At 40.0% G+C, this 14,162-nt stretch overlaps 1 protein-coding gene across 6 annotated transcripts in view; it reads right to left on the bottom strand.

Annotated features, from left to right (window-relative positions):
• The window catches only part of TMEM117 (transmembrane protein 117), a 649,146-nt gene that overhangs the window by 613,262 nt on the left and 21,722 nt on the right, over positions 1-14,162 (bottom strand). For 4 of the 6 annotated variants that reach the window (XM_044941660.2, XM_025284014.3, XM_044941658.2 and 1 more), the window contains exon 2: positions 12,294-12,454. The gene's annotated coding sequence lies outside the window, so the exon portion shown is untranslated. Of the gene's footprint in view, positions 1-2,258; positions 2,396-12,293; positions 12,455-14,162 lie in introns of those variants that run through there. The other 2 variants (XM_025284013.3, XM_044941662.1) reach the window with 1 other exon arrangement.

Here is a 14,162-nt window from a genome sequence, read left to right as displayed (position 1 = left end):
ATATTTGGGGCTCTTGGCAAGTACTTTTCATGCATTATCTCAATCAGCCCTTAGACCTAACCTTTGGATTTACCAGTGAAGAAACAGTTTTTAAAAGGTTATCTGCCCAAGGTCATACAGCTACCAACTGGGGGAAGCAGGCAGAACCACCTCTTTATGACTCCAAAGTCAATACTCTTAATTATTATGTATTTCCTACACTGAAAAGAATAACCTAAAAGGTTCCAATGGGAAGGAAACAAGGGTAAGAACTAGGTGGTGACTTATATCTACGGGGCACTCAAAAAATCTTTGCTGATGGATGAATAAGTGAAAAAGTAAATGTGTGGATGACAGTTGGGTAACAGACAAGACTTGTGTGAGGAAAAAAAAAGCACTGACAATTCTATACCAGATAGAGCAGACTCTTGATAATGGGATATCCAAGTCTGTAAAAAGAGAAATGGCAAAAGGTGAGAAAACCAAATATATATATTTGCCTGGACCAGTCCTGAGGTAAAAATAGGTCTTAGTTTACTATTTAAATTGTTGGATGAAAAGGCAAGCATGAGGAAATGACATAGTATTTTATATAATGCAAGTGTTTAATACAGGTTTTAAAAATACAAAGAGCAATAATAACAGAAGTAAAGTTGGAACTTCTCATTTTTTAGTCCAATACAAGAGACCACACAGCCTTTTAAATAAAAAGCAACCTTTTAAGTCAATCAATGAAACCACTATAAGTGGCTTTGCACAGATATCGGGTCTGTACTTGTGGTACCCTAGCTAATTTAGAGGATCACATCCATAAATCACTTTCTAGACTTTCTCTTCACATTGTTCCAATCTTTAAATTACTTTTTTTCCTTGTTATTACCCTCCAGTCTTTGGGATAACAAAGCACTGAACCAATGCAAGTTTTTAAAATAGAAAACCTGAAAGCAGAGCAGGTCTGAGGTTCCCTCTAAACATGACATTAGCCAACTTTCCCATCAAAATGGCCTCTTCATGTCCTAAGTCGAAAAATTATCAACAATTAATTCTTTTAAAATATTTAGACTTTCTCTTCAGTGACATGTTGATAAAGAATTGTCATGATCATATTCCAGACACAACGCCAAAAAAAAGTAAGAGTTAATGAATAAAATAAAATATACTCATATCTGAAATTGCTTTTTAACTGACTGACAATATGAAGAAGCAAATTAAATACAATAAACAAGTACTGGTTTCTGAATATAAGGCTCAGATGAAGGTGGAGTGGGGTGAGAATAAGTATCTGAGTCAAAATTTCAAAATCCATAATAACCTTTAAAGTACGAAGATTGGGGAAGGAAGAATAGAGTTAGAGAGTATAAACATGATAAAAAAAATTCAGTGTTTTACAACAAAAATAGCTCTTACAGAGACTCTACTACACTTTATATTCAATAAACTGGAAGAACTTTATTCTGAAGACAAAACAAAATCCTGAAATCTTCCTAGAAGTTCTTCTCTGGATTTCAAACAATGTATCATTTATAACTAGAGGGAAAACACATTTATTCAATGTACTTTAACTCAAAAAACACTTTGTTGATCATGAGACTTCTATCTACACATAAATACTAAAACAAGCATGTGATGTTTACTAGCATCTCTCTCATACACACACACTTGCTTATTGTTCCACAGCGAGTAGAATGAATAAGGGAGCCAAAGTGGACCCACATGAGTCAAACACACTTGTGGGCCTCCAGCATTTTCAGAACTAGGAATAGATAAACAGCTTTATTAATCATGATGAAGGTGGTAAACACTCAAAGGTGCTCAAGTTTTGTGCGGTCTGGGGGGTTTTGTTTTTAAGGAGAACAGTCCTGAACTACAACCTGTTAATTTAATTAACGCACAATACTGGAGCTTTCACTCTGTTTGCATCCCAGGAATCACTGAAGCGAGGAAAGTTCGCTGTCCATCCTGGTGACGTCTCTCACCCCCCGGAGCCCGGGAGTTTGAGGGTACCCCCTCCTCGGCCCTCCCCCGAGCCTCCTCCGCCCTTTCTCAGGAGGGCAGGTGCGCGCTCCCCTCCCGGCCACTTCACCGACCCCTCGGCGCGCCAGCCCAGGGAAGGAAGGAGAGGAGGCGCGGGGCAGCCGGCCGGGGGCCGCGGCCGGGGCCGCAGTCGCGCCCAGGGACGAGGAGGAGGCGCGGCTGCGGGCGGCCGGGCCGGGGGGGCTTCGCCGCGGCGGGACTGACAGGCGGGGTAGGCGCGCCGGGCGCCCGGGCCGCGTACTCACCGAGGGGGCCGCGCGGACTCTGGGCGTCCGCACTCGGGAGACCCGGTGGAGCGAAGCCCTCTGCCGCGCTCGCGGCCTCTCTGGGAAACGCGGCGAGACGGGCCAGCGGCGTCGCTGCCGCGGCTGCTGTCACCGAGCTATAAATACTGGCTCGGCCCACACCCGCCGCCGCCTACGCCAGGCGCCCTCCGCAAAGTCCGCCGGCCGCGGGCCGGGCAGCGAGAGCCGGAGCGCGAGGGCGACGGCGCCGCGCCGATGACCGCGCCGGCTCCAGCTGTGCGGTAGTCTCCGCAGCTGGAGGCATGGCCTCCCGCCGCCCCTGCCCCCGCCCTACCCTTCCCGTTCCCTCCCCTGGCGCCCGCGCCGAGCTGCCCGGCCCGGCCCTCCTCTGCAGAGAGCGCGGCGGCGAGCGGGGCCCGACTTTGATACCCAGAGCAGTGCGGGTGACGGCCGGGGGCGGCCGCGCTCCAGCCTAACCTGTCAGCAGCAGTCCCTTCCCGGGGGAATCAAAGATTTCTTATAAAACCCACCATCCTGTGGAGAACCAATGAGGTTCCCAGGTGGAACGTCCTCTTAAGAGCTGCAAACTTTCTAAAGCAGTCAGGTCACAGGGCATCCTTTCTGCTTTTGTCTATTGGTGTGGAGGAGTGGGGATGGGGAGAGACAGAGACCACGAGGATGTGACAAAGTCTTAAACTTACTTTCCAGCTTGTCTGGTTTCTCTCTATTGCTCTCTCTCTCTCTTACACACACACACACACACACACATACACACACACACACACAAACGCTAATATATTCACACATGCATACACATATTTATAAGCACGCATACATTCATACATAGAAATGAACAGATAAATGTACACATGCATACATATATATTCATATATACACATATAAATGCATAGGCACATTTACACACACATGTATACAGAAGCACACACAAGCACAATTTTTAACGTTTTTGCAGCCTGAAGCTCAGAAAACTAACATTCTGTGGTGCTTAAATGATTCACTTGCAGCATGCAGGAGGAAGACCCTCTTACCACATTTGACCGGTTCCTTTCTTCTTTCCTACTGTATGTACGTGTGGCCTTTGTTTCTCTGCCTACCCAATAACAATTGCTACCTCAGTTTACAGGTTGCTTATAATGTATTAAAAGCTGCTGTCAGGGATACTGATATTCTATGCTAATGGAAGTGATCACTAGTTTGTCTAGTCAAATGGAAAATGGGACAATTTATAGCTACTTCCCGGAGAAGGCAATGGCAACCCACTCCAGTACTCTTGCCTGGAAAATCCCATGGAAGGAGGAGCCTGGTAGGCTGCAGTCCATGGGGTCGCTAAGGGTCCGACACGACTGAGCGACTTCACTTTCACTTTTCACTTTCATGCATTGGAGAAGGAAATGGCCACCCACTCCAGTGTTCTTGCCTGGAGAATCCCGGGGACGACAGAACCTGGTGGGCTGCCGTCTATCCGGTCGCACAGGGTCAGACACGACTGAAGCAACTTAGCAGCAGCAGCAGCATAGCTACTTCCAGTGGCAAACTTGGGAGGAGAATAGCCTCTCTCCTGGACTATCAGCATGATTCAGGAATTGACTGGGCAGCAAGAGGGAGAGCTGAGATGTCAGCAGATTTTGAAATAGGATAGAGAGAGCCATTCCCAAGTCCTGCAGTGTAGCTAGCGTACACAGGGTTCACTGGGCATCCACTACCATACTTCTCACTGTTTGACATTTGTTCTGCTTCTAAGAATGACCACATAAATCCCCACTGTAGTCAGTTTGTGATCATCTTATTGAACTCTCAGCATAGTGAAGCTTTCGCAAGTTTCCCCAGGAATATCTGTTTCCTATGCTTGCACTTTGTACATTTTACTGTGACATTTTTACATGTGCTGTACTTTTTTATGTCTTTTCCTCCCCCATTAAGCTATAAATGCTTTTGAGGGCAGAGACTAAATCTTACCATTGCATCCTCAATACTGAACATACTGAGTTATGGTAATGGCTCAATAAATAGCAGATTAATTCCACAGTTTAACCATTCGAGTCTACCATCCTTTTATATATTTTTTTAAAAACTTGTTAAACCATGTAACTAATTAACATGAGCTCCATATGCTGTATCTGGTGCTTCCCAGGTGGCAAAGAGGTAAAGAATCCTCCTGCCAATGCAGGAGACACAAGAAATATGGGTTCAATCCCTGGGGAAGAAAGATCCCCTGAAGTAGGAAATGGCAACCCACTCCAATATTCTCACCTGGGAAATTCCATGGACAGAGGAGCTTGGTTGGTTACAGTACATGGGGCTGCAAAGTGTCAGACATGACTGAACAACTGAGCACACACACACCATATGCTATATATACATATATATATGCCACTGTACCAGCAGGAAAGTCCTATATTTTAACTACAGTTGATTTACAATATTATATTAATTTCAGATGTGCAGCATAGTGATTCAATATTTTTATAGATTATACTCTATTTAAAGTTGTTATAAACTAAGGGCTATATTTCCCTGTGCTGTACAATATATATTTTAGCTTATTTATTTTATACATACTAGTTTATACCTCTTAATTCCCTACCCAATGTTGCCCTTCCCTCCACCCCTCTCCCTACTGGTAATCACTAGCTTTTTCTCTATATCTTTGAGTCATTGTTACATTCATCCGTTTGCTTTATTTTTTTTAGATTCCACTCCATGTAGGGGTGACAACATACAATATTTGGTTTTGTTTGACTTATTTCACTAAGCATAATACCCTTCTAGGTCCACCCATGCTGTTGCAAGTGGCAGAAATGTTTTTTTTTTTTTTTTTAATAGCTGAGTAGTTTACTGTTGTAAATATATACCACATCTTCTTTATCTGTTGATGGACACTTAGGTTGCTTCCATATATATCTTTTATATTGTAAATAATGCTGCTATGAACACTGGGTTTCCCTGGTGGCTCAGATTGTAAAGGATCTGCCTGCAGTGTGGGAGACCTCGGTTTGATCCCTGGGTTGGGAAGATCCCCTGGAGCAGGGCATGGCAACTCGCTCCAGGATTCTTGCCTGGAGAATCCCCAAGGACAGAGGAGCCTGGCAGGCTGCACTCCATGGGCTTGTAAAGAGTCTGACATGACTGAGCGACTAAGCATGCACATGAACACTGGGGTATATGTAACCTTTGAATCCATGTTTTTGCTTTCTTCAGATACATACCCAGGAGTGGGATTAATGGATCATATGCTAATTTTCTTTTTAGGTTTGTTTTTTTGTTTTTTGTTTTTTTTTTGAGGAACTGTTTACTATAGTAGCTGCACTGATTTACATTCCCACCCACGGTGTAATAGAGTTCCCTTTTCTCCTTATCTTCACCATGTGTTATATTTTCCTTACATCTTCATTTAGAGCAAGAAGTCTTCAATCAATTAAAACTGGAAAATCTTAAAACTTCAAGAACTGTGCAGCATAATACTGAGGCCTGTGGCTTATTAACTACCCCACCCCCAAAAAAACAAGCCAAATGAAAACAAAAGGCACTTTTCCTATCCCTGAAAGACAGTGTGTACAACTCGTTGTATTTCAAAGGAGAATGGGGTGAAAATCATTGAGCAACTTCTCTTCAGATTACTTGAAAGAGAGAACTTGCTCCACTCTATGACTGGTTAAATTATACAGGTGTCTACTAGAATGAACTTCAGTTAATCAGAACTGAAATGTCTGGCCTCTTTACATGGTGCTGTTACCCTACCTTTAGATCCCTATCTTCTTACATATGGTCTGGCTTCCTTTAATAATAATTTTAAGAATAAGCTTAACCAATACTTACTAGTTGTTCTTAACTGAGAAGTCTCAAGTTTTAAAGAATACAGTTCTCCAGAACCACTTCAAGGCAAAATATTGAAATGAGCAGGATTTTCTTCAATAACAATGTTCCCTTTTTACCACTGATCAAGAGGCTTGTGTCCTTTGCTTTGGTAAGCCAGGATCTTACCTGGTGGCTCAGATTGTAAAAGATCTGCCTACAAGGGTCTTACCCACCCAGGATCTCCAGTTCAGCCCTAACAACCAGACAGGGCAATAGCCTTTACATTTGATCTTTCTCACAATAACATGCAACAATAAAAGCCTGATTTATTGAAGGCTTATTGTGCACCACACCCATTTCATGTATTAAAATGTTAAAATCTCTGCAACAGGCCTGGAGATAGATAGCTGCTGTTAGTTTCACTTCCAAGTTTACCTTTGAGGAAAGAGACTCACAGAGACTGAGCAGTTTATACAGGATCTCATGACTAGTCCAAGTGGTGGAGTAAGGATCAGAAACCAGTCAACAGATTTCATCAGCCCACATTTCAAACTCTCATCTTATACTTCCTCCTGTGTACCTCAAAAGGGATATGGGTTTTTACAGTTAGAGATCTGGAATAGGGACTATTGGTGTTGAATCTGGTTCCACTACAACCCTAGCCACACCCTGAGCAAATTGCTACTATAAAATTACAATAAGAATCCCTAGGGCTTCTTTTCTTCATCATTAGGTTACTGTCATCCTTATTCTCTAGTCTCTTTCCATCCCAGTTGCTACCTACCACACAGACCTATTGGGAGTTTTAAATGCCTTAATATGTATAAGACACCTATACAGTACCAGTTACATAAGGGGTGCTCAATAAAGGCCATTCTTACTTCCCATCAAACTTTATTGTGCCATGAAAACCTTCTTTCAGGTCAAAGTCTATTGGTCCAGTACACAAATGATGATTGCTTACTCATAGAAATTAATCATTTCTCTAGTGTTGGCCAGCAGTGTTTGAAAATGGTATAGACACAAGCCCCAGAAAGAAGCCAAGATGGCAGGGCTATGTATCTCCCATTAGCCCATCCATATTTTAACCAAACGACTCCATTTCTTTTCTTTATAGGCAGCAAACTGACCCCAGTTTCAGACAATGTCTGGGCAATGATAGAAATAGAGGAAATAGGAAACTCTCAAATGAAAACTCTCCAATCATCTGCCTACTCCACCTCCTCAAGCAGAGTCAACCCTGCCGATAGACAGGCTTAAAATGTGTCTTGTTTACATATAATGTCTTTGTAAAATCCAACCAAGTGCAGAAATTAGAAGTAACCACATGAGATTATGTTTTACTGTTTACCTCATCCCATTAGACTAATAATAGAGCTATACTCCATTTGAAAAAAAAAAGAAAAAGACAAGCTCAATATACATTTCGAAATTTGGTGAAAACTTTTTATCACACCAAATGATCCTCTCTAAATGGACCTTTGAAACCAAAAGGAAACTATAGGAAGAAGCCTCTGTAATCCATACCAAGTGTACCAGGAAACCCTTTCATCAATGATTTGATGAACTCCAAGCAAAACTATTTTTAACTTCCAATAGGTCAGTCAGAATGATATTAATTGCCCACTCCAAACATAAACAGCACAATTTCCTTGTTGCCAAAGAGGCAAGAATAGAAGTTTGAAGCTGATCCATAATTTTCTTCTGGTATTTAAAGGCCAATGACTCTATTGCCAGGATTCTTCTCAGCAATCCTAACTGTGAATGTCTATCCCCATGGTATGCAGCGTACTCTGATGTATTTTAGTTAGTCCGCATGTCCTGAATTTTGCTTGGGGAAAGATGATCGTCACATGTCTACTGCTTGGACCATTAGAGCCTTTGCTGTGGGATCCTGGTTCTGCCCAGATAGTGGCAATGTGATATTAAGCCAATTACTGAACGTCTCTATACATTAGTAGTACTTGCCTTATAGGCTGTTAGAGGGATTAACTAATGTGTCTTACACTTTTAACATTTGGCCTGGTTCATATGAAGTTCTCCATAAATGATCTTCTTATTATCATAATTATTTATCTCCTCCCTGCCCTGCTTATATTTCCATGGAGTTTCTTTTACCAAATGACTGATTCACCTAGCCCCCACTTGAGCCTATAAAGGGCTTGGCAGAGGGATTTTTCTGTACAGGTTTTAAAACAAGAGTCATGCAAGCAAAGCGTAGACTAGCAGTCATAGGAAGAGTGGAGCTGTCAGCTGCTTAGTGGCCAGCATTTGCCCTGTCTCATGCCCATCCTGAAGAATCTGCATAAATGCAGCAGTGCCTTCAAAGGGCCATTTCTGCTACGATGACAGAGAGGGTCAATTGTTTCACTGCCCACCCACTTTAGTTCTTTTTACTGCCTCTTCTTGATCTCTCCCCTCTGCCTCACACCCACTCTTACATATACAGAGGCCCTAAGAACTGACCAGCCCTTCACTTCTAGGAAGCAGCTCTTGACTGAGGCTGGGGATGACTTCATCCACAGGAATGTGACTGCTGGTTTTAAATGGCAAATTTGCCTTTGGGAAGTTTTGAGCTGACCTTCACTTTCTTCCTGCTTCATTTCTCCTAAAACAAATGGCTTTTTTTTTTTTTTTTTTTTTCTTATTCAGACTGTTTCCAGTAGATCCACTTAGACAGGTTTCATAGACAGCCCAAAGGGGAGAGGCTAGATTTGAGGGACTTCAAAACTCTTGATTAGAAGCTTCAGCTACATGCAACAAATTCTGATAAATTCTCTTTTCTTTTTTATTCTGTTAAAATATTTTCTAATTTTCCTTGTTATAGCTTCTAGATACACCTATCATTTTAGAGTGGATATTTAATTTCCAAATACATGTTTTTTTTAAGTATCCTTGATATTAATTTCTCATTTTGATACTAATTTCTCATTTAAATGCTTTCTTCCCTGCAATCACCCTCTGTGTTTTTTCAGCCTTCTAACTTTACTGAGGCTTTCAATAGTTAAGTTAAAGATATCTCTTGGTAAGTGTCACATTGCACTTGAAAATATGTGGGTTATTTTCAGTTATCTTTTGATATTGATTTCTAACATAATTCCACAGTGATAAGAGAACAGTTTCTGTTTGATTTCAATACCTTTAGAGCATGAAATTTTTGAACATCTAGAGATGTTCCAATGTCTCCTGGTTTACAGTCTGTGGGAACTTGAACAGAATTTGTATCCTACTCTTGTGTGAAAATTGTATAAATCTTAACTATGTCAAATTGGTTCATAGTGCTTTCCAGATCTACTATATCCTTCTACTTCTCCAAATATTCATTCTGTTAATTTTTGAGAGTTTGATATTGAAATTCCAACTAAAAATCTTAATTTATCTACTTAAAAATAATGGTACCATATAGTGGAATATATGTGACTATGTTCTGTATTTTCCAAGTCTCCTGTAAATGTGTTATCATAATTTAAAAAAACACAAAAGAAAGAGAAAAAAAATGAGGAAAAAAACCCTCTTGATTTCATGTAAAGTACCAAATACACCACCCAATCTATAAATCTATCCAAAGCAATTAGTCCATTAAAGCACTGCAAGGTGCTGAGGTTTCAAAGATAAACACAGCACGTCTGTCTCCGCAGGAAACTCATGATGTAAATAAGCAGACAAGAGATGGATTAAAATCACCATAAATACTAATGAAAGGTGACATGTGATGAAGGCCAAATGCGTTCAACTTGACCATAAGGTCTATACAAATTTGAAATAGAGAAAAAAGCCATCCTTACTAATTGCTGTATCACACCAGATGGAAGAAGATGCTTGAAGCAAACACTGAAGGATAAAGAGAATTTAGATAAGCAGAAAAGGGAGAAAGAAGAAATGCCAGGCAAAGGGGAATACACAGAAACAATGCTCATTACTCATAAGGTTTTCAGTCAGTACACACTGAAGCAGGGGAGAAAGAGAGAAAAGAGAGAAAGCAGGAGGAGAGAAAGTGGGAAGAAGGGATATGGAGAAGAAGCTGGAAGAATCAGGAATAGTATGGCCCATTCACAGGAATTATTCCCTTTATTTTCAACAAAGCCAGTTTGTTGAAAAAGGACTTTTCAGTTCCAGTTATTTTAGCGCTAAGAGCCTCAGGGCAGGAAGATAGGATATGGGAAGAGTAAAACAAAAGATAAGAGAAATAATTAGCAGCAGGAATTTTTAAAATTAAGAAATGAAAATGATTTACTTCTGTATTTGAAGTAAATACAGAATGTAGCCATGAAATGAAAAACAGTAGCTTAACTCTGCCCGTAGATTAGAAGGGCTGTTCTCCCTGCCTCCTTTAAGGGTTAAGGGGAGACATCCCCCCGACCCTCGACTGTCTGAACTTTTGGAAAAATAAGGAGGGGCTTTGCAAGCCTTTTTTTCAGTGCCTAGGTCCTCTCTTCCATCATAGCTGCTCAGCCCAGAGGCCTGCCTGGCCCACTCCTCCGAGTTTTAGGATATCATTAAAAAGATAAGTCTGTGCAAATAATGACAGGTAAAAGTGTCACTATTTAAGGATGACATAATATTCCATATAGAGAACCCTAAAATCTCCACCCAGAAACTATTAGAGTAAATGAATTCAGTAAGGTTGCAGGATACAAGATTAATATTTAGTAATCTGTTGAATTTCTGTATGTGTGTATGTGCTCAGTCACTTCAGTCATGTCTGACTCTTTGCGACCATTTGGACTGTAGCCCACCATGTTCCTCTGTCCATAGGATTTCCCAGGCAGAAATAGTGGAATGGGTTGCCATTTCCTTCTCCAGGGGAATCTTCCCAACCCAGGGATTGAACTCGAGTCTCTTATGTCCCCTGCATTGGCATCTGGGTTCTTTACCACTAGCACCACCTGGGAAGCCTGAATTCCTGTATACCAATAATGTAATATCAGAATGAGAAATTTTTTTTTAATTTTTTTTAAAAATCACATCAAAAAGAATAAAATATCTAGGAATAAACCAAGGAGGTGAAAGATCTATACTCTGAAAATGATAAAACACTGATGAAGGATATTGACAATGATATACAAAATGGAAGATAACCTATGCTATTGGATTGGAAGAATTAATATTGCTAAAATGGCCATATTTCCCAAAGCAATCCACAAATTTAATGCAATCCCTATCAAAATATCCATGACATCTTTCATAGACTATAATAAACAATCCTAAAATTCACATGGATAAGAATATATGGTATGCATACACAATGGGATTTTAGCCATAAAAAGAATGAAATTATGCCATCTGCAGCAATGTGGATGGAGATGCAGGTTCCATCACTGGATCAGGAAGATCCCCTGGAGTAGGAAATGGCAACCCATTCCAATATTCTTGCCTGGAAAAATCCCACGGACAGAGGAGTCTGGTGGGCTATAGTCCATATAGTTGCAAAGAGGTGAACACCACTGAGCAACTGAGCACGCACATCCCTTACATGGGCCTGTACACTGTAGAAGAGAATGCTGAAGCCTTATGAGGTTAGACTTTAAGATAATACTATACTCAGGGAAATAGGTTGGACAGGGAAAGACAAAAACTGTATGATATAACATATGTGGATTAAAAAATACAAATAAATGTATATGCAAAATGGAAATAGACTCACAGACATGGAAGACAAACTTGTGGTTACCAAAGAGAAGAGGGGAGGAGAAAGGACAAATTAGGAGTATGGGGTTAACATACAAACTACTATACATAAAACATAAGCAACAAGGACATATTTTATAGCACAGGGAATTATAATCATTATCTTGTAATAACCTAAATGGAGTATAATCTGCAAAAATACTGTATCACTATGCTGTGCACATTAAACTAATATAATATTGTAAATCAACTATATTTCAATAAAAGTAATTAACTTTTTTAAAAAGGATAAGTCTCACAGAAAGCATTATCTTCACTTAGTGAATCAGGTATTATGATACTTAACTTCAAAATATTATAGACTAATTTATATGGTACAATCCACATCCTTCTATCTACAAGTAAGCAAATCATCTCCTGTCTTCATTGTATTTGTTTCTTAGGCTGCTGTGACAAATTACCACAAAAGATGGTTTAAAACAACAGATACTTATTTTCTCATAGTTCTAGGGTCCAGAACTCTGAAGTCAAGGCGTCATCTTGACTTCAGGGTCTTCTCTCTCCAGACTCTAGGAGAGAATGCTTTCTTACCTTAAACTTCTAGTGGTTCCCGGTGTCCCTCAGCTTGTCAGCTCTATTACTCCGATCTCTGCCTCCATCTTCATGGCATCTTCTCTTCTGTGTCTTTGTGTCCAAATCTTCCTCTCTTTTCTCTTATAAAGATACAGTCATTGGATCTTTATAAGTGAAATCTAAAAAGAAATGATACAAAATGAACTTATTTACAAAACAGATACAGACTCACAGGGTTGGAGAATGAACTTATGGTTGCTGCAGGGAGAGATAGGGCATCAACGTGTATATATGTTTTCCATGAAATGGATAACCAACAGGGTCCTACTGAATAGCACATGAAACTCTACTCAATGTTATGTGGCAGCCCAGATGGGAGGAGGGTTTGGGGGCGAATGCATACATGTGTGTATGTATATATATATATATATATATATATATATATATATATAGCTGAGACCCTTTGCTATTCACCTGAAACTATTACAACATTGTTAATCAGCTATACTCCAATATAAGATGAAAAGCTTTTTAAAATATAAATAAATAAATCAGATACAGTCATTGGATTTAGGACCTGCCCCAAATCCAGCATGATTTCATTTCAAGATCCTTAACTAATTACAACTATAAATACCTTAGTTTCAAATATAATCACTTCTGAGTTACCAAGTGAATCTGAATTTTGGAGGAATTCAATCTATTATGTTTGTATTCACAAATAAGCAAGTATCCCCTGTCCAAATGGTTTTCCTTGCAGTACTGGGTTATTCCTCCAATACAGAGTAAAAATACATGGGAGAAGTCATTTACTTAATGATAAAGTGTTTTTTGTAAATATCCCTCTGAATAATGTTATCCAATCTCTCACATTATGACTCCAGCATTGTACACCCCTGGGTCTTTTTTGCTTCTATTTGGAGAAGTATATTATGCCTCTAAATGCCAAAGTGCTGAATGTTATTTAAGTTTCCATTCCAAAATGTAAAACCATCATTTTCAGGAAATTCTACTGTGTCAGATACTTCTCTTGATGCGGTGGTGAAAAAAAAAACAAAGCTTATGCTCTCATATAGCTTGTTTCAGTGAGTGTATAGGTGATAAACACAAAAGGCATAATGGTAAAACTTCAGGCAGTGAGAAATGCGATTAAGAAAAGTAGGTAGAGGTGGGAGGGCCAAATTAGGGGCATGGGATTAAGAGATACAAACTACTATATATAAAATAGATAAGCAACAAGAAGATACTGCATAGCACAGGGAATTAGAGCCATTATCTTGGTAATAACTTTTAATGGAGTATAATCCGTAAACATACTGAATCACAGTGCTGTACATCAGAAACTAATACAATATTGTAAGTCCACTACACTTCAATGGAAAAAAAAAGAAAAAAAAAGAAAAACAGGCAGAATCAGAGCATAGAGAAAGATATGGAAATTTTGGAAAGGGTGGCCAGGGCAGATTTCTCTTGAGGGATATTTGTGCAGAATAATTAAGGTAGGTCCTTGCTGCCACCACCTTCTGTCTATTTCCTTCATTGCATTTTTGCTAGAGGTGCTAAGTAATCCACATACTACATTAAACATAATATTCCTGCAACATAGCAACAGTTCTTCATGTCAAAGGGGTTTTCTGTGTTGCCAACCTAGCACAGATCGATACATCTGTGGTGTACATATTTGCAATCACTGCACTGTTCCAGGCACTTTTCTACATGTAGGCAGAAACAGAAAATACACAGCAAAACTCCCCTGTATCATGTAACTCCCCTAGAATGATGGGAACTTGCCTTCTAGCATTTGACACAGAAACAGAAACCTGGGGTGTGATCTCCAGCTCTCCTACATCCTTCTTACCCTTAGAAAGCCATTATATAGTCCTAAGC

The sequence above is a fragment of the Bubalus bubalis genome, chromosome 4, assembly GCF_019923935.1.
Source record: "Bubalus bubalis isolate 160015118507 breed Murrah chromosome 4, NDDB_SH_1, whole genome shotgun sequence".
In the NCBI taxonomy this organism is placed as follows: Eukaryota; Metazoa; Chordata; class Mammalia; order Artiodactyla; family Bovidae; genus Bubalus; species Bubalus bubalis.
The sequence above is the reverse complement of the archived record's forward strand: the minus strand, read 5'-3'. Positions and strand labels throughout refer to the sequence as shown.